The sequence below is a fragment of the Delphinus delphis genome, chromosome 1 (genome assembly GCF_949987515.2).
Source record: "Delphinus delphis chromosome 1, mDelDel1.2, whole genome shotgun sequence".
Lineage (NCBI taxonomy): Eukaryota > Metazoa > Chordata > Mammalia > Artiodactyla > Delphinidae > Delphinus > Delphinus delphis.
The window spans coordinates 50217012-50230820 of record NC_082683.1 but is presented as its reverse complement, the minus strand read 5'-3'; positions in this window follow the sequence as shown (position 1 = coordinate 50230820).

Genomic DNA, 13809 nt, shown 5'->3' with positions numbered 1-13809 from the left:
AGGGATTAATTGATTCATCTAAGTTCACATACAGCTAGTATGTGATAGAGCTGTCATTCAAATCCAAGTCTTGCAACTCCAAGTCCCGACGCTTTTCTGGCTTGACTTTCAAACTTAAGTTTATATATGGTATGAGGACTGAGAATTCCTTAACAAGTCAAGTGGCACTCAATATATTTGTAAAATATCAAAATAAAATTTTTCTATTTTTTTAAATTAGAGAGTCATTAATCTAAATAAAAACAGACACCATTAAAACAAATTTAGAACCTGCAAATAATTGAACACATTGTCTTAGGACTAAAATGAGAGGAAACCACGGGGTATGTGGAATAAAAACAATCATGCTGTTAGTGAAATGTCAGTATCTCTTAGTCTGAAGGAGTGAGTAAATATCACAAGAGGAAAGGAAAAATAAACCGTAATTAAGCAATGATTGTAATAGTGTTCCTCTGGGGATAACTGTTTGTCTTTATTGCATTCCAGCAACACTACTCTATAGATGATATAGAACCTACTATTTTCATTTTAATAGTTACATTTGATCCATGCATTTTTAAATCTATGATTTTAATAAACAAATTGTTTTCTTAAGGTATTTTAAGTTTAGTAACGCTTTAGTTTTTATGTAAGGCACTATGAACATTTTTAAACAACCAGTGCCTCATTATTTAACAAAAACAACAGACCATTGTTAATTCATTTGGCCCAACAATGAATAAACATCAATAACTCTGCAGTAATTAGAGCTGCTCAGAGAGACAGAGCAACTCAGGAGCTCCACATTTTACTGAAATCCTCAGGCTGAGGCTGGTAGGGGTGCCAAAGAGAAAATTCCAGCATCCAGTTGTAGGATGGGCTTCTTATTTCTTTGTTAATTTTTAAAATAAATTGTAACTGTCCTCACTTCAAGAAAGGTCTTCAATTTATTTACAACAAAAGTACAGGTATAATAAAATAAACAATCCGAAGTCACTAAAAACAACCAATCAGTAAAAGAGGAAAGGAGAAAAATTTTATCAGGAAGTCACAGGAAAATACAACTGAGTGTGTATCATATGTAGTCATGAACTTCTTAGCAACTGAGGAAAAGAAGGAAACATTATTCTTACTATTTAGCAGAGCCTGGAGTTCTGTGAGGCTTTGGATTCAAATCTGTTCTTAGAAAAGGCTTTACATAAATAATGTAAATGAGAGCACACTTTACAACAAAAGTATACACATATCCCTCACATGAGTACATTTTATAGATATGGCCTTGGTGAAATCCAAAACAAACTGGAAAGATAAGACTGTGGTGTGGACCAGAGTGATATGGCTTCCTGGGGATGGGCGCCAGCGGAGAAAAGCGAATAGGTGGGACAGAAGAGCTGAGGCAGTTGGGAAGGTTCCCACTTCACATAACCCTACATTTCTATGTGAAGTAGGACGTACCCCCTCCCCTATTTAACACCTTTCAGTGGCAACCCATTGCTTTCATGATAAAAGGAGATTCTTACCATGGCCTTCAAGGCCCTACATGATCCCGCCTCTGCCCATTTGCAGTCGCATTTCCCTTGGATAACTCTGTTCTCACCATGATGGATCCCTTCCAATTCTTCAAATGCATTGAACTCGTCCTACTAAGTGCTTCTTCAGAGGCTGCTCCTTCTGCCTGAAATGCTCTCTCCTTGCCCTTTAGCCTGGCTAATTCCTGCTCATTTAAAAGATTTTGGCTTAAGTATTCCTGCTACAAAGACCACACTGACCACTGCCTCGCCCCATTTGTATTAAATCACATCTATAATTCTTTTACACAGAATGTGGCATTTTTCTTCATAGCTAATTTATTTAACAACCTATTTGGGCTTTTATTTACTTAAATTCTTCTTATATGTATATACATGGGGTAGGATACATACATACGTATATTTTCTAGGACCGAGACGGCCTAGAAGCACATCTAGCATCCAGACCTTGGTTTCTAACATCATTCTCCAATAAAAGGAGCTAGGGCTCCCTGGAGAAATGACTGATTCTAGGGGCAGAGAGAATGCAAGATGAGCCTAGAGCATCTTGCAGTGACAGAAAACAAGGAAGTGCTTTAAAAAACGGTGATATGGGGCTTCCCTGGTGGCGCAGTGGTTGGGAGTCCGCCTGCCGATGCAGGGGACGCGGGTTCGTGCCCCGGTCCGGCAGGATCCCACGTGCCACGGAGCGGCTGGGCCCGTGAGCCATGGCCGCTGAGCCTGAGCGTCCGGGGCCTGTGCTCCTTAAGAGGAGAGGCCACAAAAGTGAGAGGCCCGCGTGCCGAAAAAAGAAAATGGTGATATGTGAAAAGCACATGGCAGTCAACCTGAAAGAGCCCCCAATGGCCAAAGCTGGAACAGTTTGAGCAACAAAATAAATAATGATAGTATTGGATTATAACCTAAAGAATAAAACAAACATCTATGAATCCATAATGATATACATGATAGAATAAATAAATAAATAATTGGAGGAGAAGAGATAAATGTTTCTTACAGAAGAATTACAAATAATAAGAGCAGTTGCTCCCCCTTCCAGAAGGTAGAGCTTAATTCCTCTCCCCTGGAGTGTAGGCTAGGCTGAGTCAACTCCCTTCTAACTAATAGAATATGAAAGCAGTTACTGTAAAAGTAGTAATTTTACAGTAAAGAAATATGACAAACACCACTTCACTAAATGATTAAGGTTAACATCACCAGCGATAAGTCATGTTTATAGCATGTATCCTTGACACAATGTGATGAGAAGCACACTCCACCTTTGGATTATTCATCCAAAAAATCCATAACTCCAGTTGATTGTGAGAAAACATCAGACAAACCCAAATTACCTAACTGGTAATTTTCAAGAGTGTCAAGGTCATAAAAAACAAAGGAAGTCTGAGAAGCTGGCACAGTTTGGAGGAGAGTAGCGATACAAGCTGACTAAACGCAATGTGGTGTCCTGCATGGAATCCTGGGACAAAAACATTAGTGGAAAAGCTGGTAAAGTCTGTAGTTCAGTTAGGAGTATCGTACCAACGTTAATGCTTAGTGATAAATATGCTTTGGTTGTGTTACACATTAACACTAGGGGAGACGCAGGAAGCACATATAGGAACTCTCCATACTGTTTGTAATTGTTCTGTAAAACTAAAATTATTTCAAAATGAGAAGTTAAAAATATCTTCTCCCACTGAACTCTGTTAGCAGGAATCATCCTGTAGTGATCACTACTATATGCCCATTCCTAGAACAGGGCTGTATGCTGGATAAGACTTTGGTTCTAGAGCCCGGCTGTACATTTAATTCCTGTCTTGGCCACTTATGAGCTGTGTTATGAGCAAGTTTCTTAAGTATTCCAGTCTCAGTGTTCTCATCTATAAAGAGAAAGATAAGGTGGTTGCGAGAACGGCAGGGCTTACTATGTATAAAACACAAACAACAGGGCAAGGTTAGTTATCATTGACATAACTCTCATTCAATGTATCATTGTTGAATGACAGAAAGAATGACACAAGGTTTTTGCTAAGAAAGAGTCACAATTCTATTAAAGTCATAAAGAGAGAGTGTTTGGAGAAAAGGTTCGGGGCACAGAGTAGTACGAATGAAATGGGGGTTCCATGAGGCACAGTGGGTAGGTTGGCAGTAAAGATGGCAGAAGTATAAATTGTGGAGAGTGAAGCAAGGAGCAGTACTGGTATGGAAGTATGTCTGAGGGCCTTGTATCAATATTTTGATTAATAGTGAAGAGCGATCAGCCTCTCTGGGGCATGCTGCCTTAGGTAGGTTCTTCTCTGGAACCGCACTCTGCTCTGTATTTGCAGAGGGCTGACCCCTGAAGCATACATTTCTCAGCCTCCCACTTCTGATGGTTTCCAGCTGAATATGGCCAAATGGGAGGCAACGGTGAGACACTGGAGGGTGGGAGATTGGAGTCCCTGGCTGGGGCAATGACTCCAGCAGCAGCTACATCTCCATGAACAGTCCTGCCATGGTCTCAGCTTTTGCCCAGAGGCCAGTGGTACCACCTCTTCCTCTGTTCCTGTAATCTAGGGTCTTAATGGCCTCCTTCTGTCAATGACTCTTGGGTTGCCTCCCTGTCCTCATTTTGGCTCTCAGTTCCTCCGTTACCCGTGTAACTTTACCAGTTTTGGAATCGCTACTATGAATGCTCAGGTGGTTTCTACTTCCTGATTAGATTCTGACAAAAACAAAGGTCATGATGAAATTCCCTGTTTTCCAGACAGACTGAAACTCTGGGGCAAGGTTTCCCATTGCTACACTGGTTGTTTTCCTAAGTATCTATTATAGTCAATGTGCTGTGAACCATCCTGGGCTTCAGGTATCGTGACGTTTAGAAGAAGGAGGTGTTGCGGAGAGCCTGTTTAGGATTACTGAAGCACCACTGCTTTCCAGACAGTCCCAGACAGAGAGGAAACATCTGATGGGAGGAGGAAGTTTCAGAATCACAGTGACACAACAGCCAGCCCCAATGATAGATCCATCAGGGGTCATACGGGCCAAAGAGCTCCCCTGCTCAGAAGTATGCCACAGTGGGACTCCCCTGGTGGCGCAGTGGTTAAGAATCCACCTGCCAATGCAGGAGACATGGGTACGAGCCCTGGTCCGGGAAGATCCCACATGCTGTGGAACAACTAAGCCTGTGAGCCACAACTACTGAGCCTGCGCTCTAGAGCCTGTGAGCCACAAGTACTGAGCCCGCACACCCAGAGCCCATGGTCCACAACAGGAGAAGCCACTGCAATGAGAAGCCTGCGCACCTTAACAAAGGGTAGCCCCTTCTTACCGCGACTAGGGAAAGCCCGCTCGCAGCAACGAAGACCCAACGCAGCCAAAAATAAATTAATTAGCTAAAAAATAATAATAATTTTTTAAAAAAGGAGTATGCCAGAGTATTGGAGCCAGAGCAGGGGCATCCATACCATTCCAGGTCCTTTAAATAAACCTGGATTAGTCATGCTGGGACTTCATACAAAAAGATGCTACTATCACCAGCACTGTGTCTCCAGCATTCATTTAGACTGCCTCTCACGTGAGTTCTTGCTCTCTTCTTCCTCATTTGGGCTCCATTTCTCACACTTATTCCTCACCTCACCCTTGGGAATAACAACCTGGCTTGGCCGGCTGCCCTACCTTGACCTTGGTATCCCTTCCAGAAGGTCATTCTGGCATTTGTCTCCCAGCTCCTCACAGCCCCACCACAGTGATGGAAGATTCTCCTTCCACACCCCCACTTAGGACCTTACCAGGGTCTTCCTTTTATTTCAGTTTACCCTTAAAAATAGGAAACCAAATGAAAGACAGCATGCGAGAGTTGATGATGAGATTGGCAGCAACAAGTCAGGCTAGATTAAAGGGAAGAGAGATAGAGGCAAGAAGTTAGCTAGGAAGCTTTTAGATGTAGTTAGAACCTAGACTCTCAGAGTGGAAGAGGTGAAGATGTATGGGAAATCCAAGAGATTTCTTTAAAGGAAGATAATAATAGTAATAATATTTAACTATAAAGACACAGAGTATCTAATCTCTTCCTTTTAGCCTCAGTCAGATGGTTCCATAAACATCCTTGCCTGTCTGAGAGACAGCAGCAGTGACAAGTAGGGTTGTTAGGGTGAGTGGGCTTTTGCTTCTCCACAATTTCCACTGGTTTTCCCCTTTAATTCCTTGATCTTGGACAGCTGACGTTTTCTCATTCTTATGGAAAGGGCTTTGCAAAAGCAGTTTTGTGAAGTCTGGTATCTCCTACTTTCCACCAAATTGAGTGCCCAGAGCAATTCCTATATAGAACTTCTCAGTTCTCTACAGAAAGAGGTAGTTTATTGCTATCAAAGATTGATCACGGCACTTAAAATCTATACTTTATTTTAAAACAATACCATTAGGCAGTGATTCTAAACAACCACGTGCACTCCCATTCTAACCAGGCTCATACATGCCTTCTTTCCCTCTCCTGTAAAGGTGAGCCCGGCAGTGTTCACTTCCCCAGAGGTGGCTCTCTGATGAAAAATAATGAAAATGTTTGTCACCACAGGCTGATACTGAGAAGTTACCTACTCAGCCTAGACAGCAGCCTATTTTTAGCTAAGAATCCAGGAAGAAAATGTATCTGAAGTGTGATATTGTGAAGAGTATGGGTTTTGTATGCATTCAGAGTTAGTTTGAGTCCTTGGTTTCACGATTTACTGGCTCTGTGACTATTGGTAATTTATTTAACTTCCCTGTGCTTCAGTTCACGTACCATTTATTATTTTCCTATCACAAAAATCAGGATAGTAATATGCCCCTTATAGTGCTATTTAAAGGATTAAATGAGTATTACTATCTGACCTGGCATGTCTGGCATTTAGTGGCTTGTTATTGCTGGTGATGGTGTTTTTAAGTGTATTTCCTGAAGGATCGTCTCTCTTATTCTCTCCCAGAGAAAAAGTGAAGTTACCGCTATAGTTAGATTGCAATGGTTCTTAATGCCAGCTGCATTTTAGAATTACTTGGCAGAGATTTTCAAATATACCAATGCCAGGCCACATCTCAGAACAATTCAGTCAGAATCTCTGGAGGTGGAACCCAAACAGGTTCTTCTAATATGCAATTGGGAGTGAGAATCACTAGGTTAGAGGAACCATAGACCTGAAGTTGGATGGTGTGATGGTTAATTTCGTATGTCAACTTGGCAGGGCCATGGGGTATCCAAATATTTGGTTAAACATTAGTTCTGTGTGTGTCTGTGAGGATGTTTCTGGATGAGATTAGCACTTGAATCTGTAGAATAAGTAGAGCAGATTGCCCTCCCTAACGTGGGTGCGCATCATCCAACATTCTGAGGGCCTGAATAGAACCGAAAGGTGGAGGGAGAATTCTCTCTGCCTAACTGCTTAAGGTGGGACATTGTCTTCTGCCCTTCGACTTGGATTTATACCATTGGCTCTTCCTGAGCTTTTGGACTCGGAACTTATATACCACTGGACTTCCTGGGTCTCCAGCTTACAGACAGCAGATCGTGGGATATCCTAGACTCCATAATTTTGTGAGCCAATTCCTTATAACAAGTATCTATCTATCTATCTACACACACCAACACACACATACACACAGATATATATATATATCTGTGTGTATACATATATACACACTGTTGGTTCTGTTTCTCTGGAGAAGTCTAATACAGATGACGCTCTTATGATCCTTTGTGCTCTCCAGATTTGAGAAGACTACCTGTTATTCTTCCTCTTTTATGAGGAACATGGACCTTCATTTTCCTAAAAGAGACAATTTCAGTTTAATATCACCCTGTATTTCAGGTCCAGGGTGGAAGGATTTGACTCAATCTACTTGCAAATGTATGATTTGATGAGCAGTATGTTGCAGAGTTATCCAGTGGATAAATATAAATTAAGTCATGTTCATATTTAGGGACCACTCATGGATGCTTATATATTGGTATATACCTATTAATCCATTATAGTTGTTTCTTTTTTTGATGCAACAATTGCCCTGTTTTGGCCAGTGGAAGCTCTTCGAGTTTATTCAGTGTAAGATACTATCATTATTAGCTATTTTTATTGGTACATAAACTATAATATATTTGAAAGTGAGAGCTGTGATTAAAGTGTAGTATGAGAAACAATAATTTTTAGAACACTGAATTAAGTACAAATGCAAAAGGTTGTGAGGAGAGGAAAATGATAAGGAAAGGTTTAAAAGGGTAACACATTGTTATCTCATTCTACATTTACAGTCATAAAGGTGTTTTTTTTTTAACCACTTCCTCACCAACTCAATCACCTTTAGAATAAAGTCAACATTGTACTTACTTCCTGTAGATTTCATAAGCTCCCAGAAGTTTCCTGGCAAGACCCTGTATTAAAAGGAGCAGGTGATATCAAGGTCAAGTATATGTTTCTGATATAAATAGCAGGAAGTCTATAAAGTGTTTATTTTAAGAAAAGTAGGTTTGAAACATATGCTTGAATATACAGAAGCACAATACGTTCTCCAGCGCAATATAACACCTGTGTAGAACAGCTAAGCCATATGTTTCAGAAATTATACTTTAAAAATTACTATGTAGATGTCAAAAAGGAAAATGCACATTTGTAAAAAAAAAAAGTTTGTTATTAACATAACTCAACTGTATGGTTTCTTCAAATCTTTCTTAACTGTGACAAGTATTTTTAAAATCTTCTAGGATATGCCAAAACTTCTTCTAAAATCATTAACGTATAATAAACCAAAAGTCTTAGAAACCTATTGTCAAAAGGATGATATTAAAATTTCTATACAATATTGGAATTTAAATCAGCTCAATTTTAATGCAACTCATGAAATTTAGTATTAGAAACTCAATGTGTCACAAAATAGCTAATGTTAGATATATTTCCCATTGGTATCTTCTTGGTCTCAAGGAAAGAGCTTTCTGCCCTTTTTAGCCGAAGATCTAACACTATGTTAAGGTTGTCCATGTTGTAGGTATGTACGTGTGTTTAGGGTTAGGGTGTGCACAGGAAGGGGAGATAAGAGTGAGAAGTCCTCAGGCTGCTGTGTGTGACTAGAGAGGTTCCTACCTGGAATATATAATAGAGGGGAGGAAGACTTAAAGTTAGAATAAATAGAAATACTAAATTTAAAAAGATCACCAAGAAATGCAGGATTGAATTTTCAGCTAGTATTTGACACTAGCTATCCCAATGGCTTGATCTATGGTGCTTCAAGAGCTACAATTTAATTTAACTGAAAGGGCAATTTAATTGAATTGAAAGATTTATTATAATGTGTTTCTAAATAAAAATCTTCTTTAAGCCTATTTTTAATGACTAGTTTAGACCTTGATAATTAATAATATTCATTTGTAAGACAATATTTGATATAGTAAAGTAGTGAATATAGTAAATTGATACAGTAATGTAGTAAATAGCATTTTGTTTCTATAATTAGGTGAAACAACCAAATTGCACTTAGTAACCATTAATTTGCTGAATAAACCTTATTCACAGATAACATGAAAGAAACATTCATATGACTCAGGTCAAAACATTATGGATTCTTGGTCCATTGGGTTCAAATTACTATAGTGGTTCTATATGAGTGCAATAAAATGCTCGATACAAAAATGGAATAAGTCTGGAAGATGTCTCACAACTTATCTCTCTCTAGGAGATTCACAATGCACATACCATATTTAGACTATTCTAAGATATCCTATAATAACAAAAGCCTGTTTAACTCAGCATTTCCCAAACTTAGTTGGCCCTGGCTCACTTTTCCAAGGAAAACCTATTATTCTGGCAAACCCTGTAGATCAAACCCTGTTGGCTGCCTACACAACAGCTCTTCCCTCCTCCCCTTTTCTAACAGAACAATGATTTCATTGGAACGGCAATATGCCCAGTCCCAGTGCATCTTGAGTTCTCTAAGCCAGTCTTAAGAATCCCTAGGAGCAGATCTGTGATGCAGAATCTGGCCAACGAGACCTAAGGAGAAGTCTGCTGGGAGGCTCTTCTTTGATCAAAAACGGTGGCATTGCGAGAAGGTCCTGGATGCTGTTATGTGAAAAATGAGATGCCTCTAAAAGTGACAGCATCTTGGCAATCAGGAAGTAACAAACCTAAGGTCAAAAGCCAGCTGGCTGAGGTGGGAGGAACAGAAGGATAAAATGGGCTTGGATCTTCGATGGAATTGTTGAATCCACACGCCAACTTGATGACTGCCTGTCTCCATATTTCTTAATAAGGAAAAATAAATATTATATAAGCTACTCTCGGGTTATTATCACTTGCAGCTCAGCACCATCCCAAGTGACAAACATTCTCTCGGGAAACCCTGGAGTAGAATAAGAGGGTGTCCTGATGATTTCCTGGGAGATTGAGCACTCAACACACACAAGTGGGAAAAGGAAGCAAGAAGCGTTGTTCAGGGCTGGGACCAAGGGCACTAATTTAACAAGACTGAGCCTGATGTTCAGATCATGGCAAACTTGGCTTCATATGGGTCAGGGTGGTGCTAATAGTTTGAGGTATATCAATTGTGAGGTACATCAGTAAGGGTAGAAAAGATTATGCTTATGTCTCACTCAAGCTGCATGTTCATTGTGGGTTGGTTGGGGGCTCTGCTCTGACTCATCTTTACTCTGGAGCCCAGGAGGAGGGAGAACTCTTTTCTGGAACAGTGCTGGCTGTCGTACGGGAGAAAAGAAAGTTCTGGGGATTCTCACTTGACAAAGACTTGGTCCATAAATCACACCCATCATTTCTCACAGATCATTAAACAGAACTGGTTACAAGATTCCACTCAACCATAAGAGATCAGGAACGGCAAGCCCTCGGAGAACATCTTCACTGGCTATCACTCATGTCAGCGGAGCTGGCATCGCAATAGAAGTTTCTTGCCAGAAAGCATGCTTGAGGCCTTTGGATTCTCTCTGGGAGGTCTGTATGGGCAAAAGCAAGACCTGGGTTGGTGGCTGGAGAATTACAGGGAGCTGCATTTGGCCCTGGGGCAGAGAGCTCATAAGTGCTAGATAATGTATCAGGGTTCTATCAAACTGCTTAAAATCCAAGCAGGACTCTGGCCCCAGGAGAGAAACTGGAGGGCCAGATGCTTACCTCTAGTTTCTGTTTGCTGAGTTCAGGTAGATAAGCCTTCCATATGGTTTAATTTGAGAGGGATTTCTGGGGCCAGGTGGGATGGGAGAGACGATTTATAAGTCAGAGTAGCAGGAAGGTGAATTTAACTTATGGTTGAAGGAGAGCCAAGGTTCTACCCAGGAAGACAGTTTCAAAAGTCAAATTTGAAGGGATTAGTGAGGCCAGAAATAAGAGAATAAGTAAACAAAGCTCAGGAGGATTACATGCGGAATGCAATAAAATGTGAGGCATGGACTTTGACAAATGGCTTAGGAATAACGCAGTGAACCATGTGAGTGGACTCAACATTTCTTTCTTTGTGCCTAGCATAAGAAGAATTGAGCAATTTCAAGGGGTCATGCCAGACTGGATAAACATGTTTGTCCCTTGGGGAGAAGCCTGTGATTTAGTGAGGTTCCCAGTGCCTAGGGCCTAATGGCAGAAAGACGAATTCCAGACTCACTGGCTGGGGAAGAGCTGCAGCTGGTCTGACTTGGGTGTACACAGCCTGCCTCAGCCTGGCTTATCTTCGGGATGGAGCAGAGCTGAACCTTCGGGTGAAAGACCTTCAGTACCTGAGCTTAGCAGAGCTGAGAAAGGCAGGGCTGGATGTTTCATCACTTACAGATGAGCCTTTCCAGACAGGCCTGCATTACTGACATCCTTAGACCTCTTGTAGAACCTATCAACCGTGGTGTGCATTGGGCATCCAGTATGACATTTCTGGGCTTGTTAAATCTCTTTCTATGTGTGTCCCCTTTCTCTGCAATCTGCAGCTGGCCCCTTTACGCACTGACGGGAACTATTCCAGCACTCTTGACATAGTAAGGGCCTAGTACTGGTTGGTTGTTATGGATAGAACACAGAACTTTCACCTATAGAAAATGAATATAAAGTCATCCAACGTTACTGGAAACAACGCTTCTAGATGCTTCTAGAAACAACGCATTTACTTTATAATGTAAAAATGGATGGGTTGAGGAGAAAAACTGGTGTTCGTTGCAGTTCTATTTTATATCAGGCACTGGGCCAGGCACTTCAAAACATCATCCCATTTACTTGTCACATCAGCCGTGAGGCAGATTTTCATTTCTTTTACCTTATAGATAAGGAACGGAGACTCACAGGTTACTAGCTTGCATGAGTTCATACACTGTGTGGATTAGTAAGCAGTGAAGCTGTGATCCGAAGGCAGGACTCAGTGACGCCGTGGCTCAAGCCTTTATCGCTTCACCACTCTGCTGCCAATAGAAATAACGCAGTACTTTGATCAACCAATGAGCATCAGAAGGGGCCTCCTAGATATTCATACATCTTCTAAAGAGGGGGACCACAGAGGAGAGAGCAATTAGCTAACTAATGAATCATCCTCTGTTGCACAAATAAGCTAATTGAATTTACTTAGGAAGAAGCATTGGAGTGATCCTGCCTCTGTGATCCAGCTACCCAATCTTGGGCGAGTAACTTAAGCTCTTGGAGACGTGGTTTTTATAAAATGAGATCCCTCCCTTTGTCAGGCCTCCCCTCACCAATCTATTATGAGGAGCAGCTGAGATTACATGCATGCAGTCAACGTGGATACTGCAAAGAAATATTCAAATGGAAGGCATCATTATTGACTTTGCCTAAATACCAGACAATAATAAGTAAAATATTTTCCACCTCCAGTGTATTAAAATTGTAGAATAGGGAGCCAGGCTCACCCTAGATTTTAATAAGGAAACACTTCTAATCAAGACTTCAGGTATGACTTAAGCAAATAAAATTAGGTCTTTAGAAGCATTTATTCTAATATGTAATTTTAAATGATTTTCTGCGCAGAATAGAGATTGACCGTAAGATTAATGGGTGAGCTAATAATAAATTGGAAAACCTTAATTTATTAGCAGTGGTCTTTGTTTTTATTTAAGTTACTTTTGTTTTATAAATTTTATATAATTGTCAAATATTTAGAAGTACTGGGAGAAACATCCTTTTTAAAAATGTACTGCTTTTTAAGTTCTCTCTGTGGAAACTAGAAAAGGAAGAAAAAGATTTTTATGTTCAAGACTTCCTCCTATTACTGTCAATAACAGTTAAGTGCATTTATGGAGACATGAGACAGCACAAAGATTCTTCTGTAATTCATCAGAAGGCCCATCTTAAGTGTAATTACATTACACAGCTCTGCTTGGTCATTAGTTTTTGTTTAGTGACAATGTCCTTCATTTTAAATCCTTTGATGGTAATTATTTGTAACTACACCCTTGAATTCTGAAAGCATGTGTACTGCAGCCCTGGTGAACAATGGGTATTTCTGGACTACGATGCAATTGGTTTCCCATAAAAGATCATACAGGGAATGGTCTGTAACAACACTGAAAATTTTTTTTTTTTTTTTTTGCGGTACGCGGGCCTCTCACTGTTGTGGCCTCTCCCGTTGCGGAGCACAGGCTCCGGACACGCAGGCTCAGCGGCCATGGCTCACAGGCCCAGCAGCTCTGCGGCATGTGGGATCCTCCCGGACCGGGGCACGAACCCATGTCCCCTGCATCGGCACGCGGACTCTCAACCACTGTGCCACCAGGGAAGCCCAATACTGAAAATTTGCAAAAGGTTTCTGAGCTTGAAGTACAACCCGAAATGAGGTGTGTGGTGTTGTGTGTGTGTGTGTGTGTGTGTGCACACACACGTGCGCAATAAAAAACTAAAGGCAAGTCGTTAGGTATAAGGCATGATTTTCTTAACCCTTAATGACCATGTCACATTTTAAAGTTTTCAATGTTGCTTAAATTAAGGTTCGCTAACACATATCTTAGATTGTTTGATCTGCAAGTGAGACATTTTTGAGATATTTTTAGTTCTACCTGCCTTCTTTGTGCAGAAAAATGTCTCATCTTTGTGTATTTATTTATATACTGAGCACCCATATGTGTTTGGAACAATTTAGGTGCTGAGAACACAGGCCCTGAGAGTCTTAGTTTCCGACAAGAGCAACCAGGTCAGTGACAGGGCAACAAACTTAAACCTGAATAACCTGATTATCCTCTGGCCTGTGAGAAACAGAGGGTCACCTTAACATTAAGACTCTAATGCTCAGCTTGTTACCCTTACCTGCTGATCTGGTGCCTCCTCAGAGCTGGGTGTTTCCAGGAATGCCCTACATTATTTTCACCACTCCCCTTGGAACGCATACTCTCTAT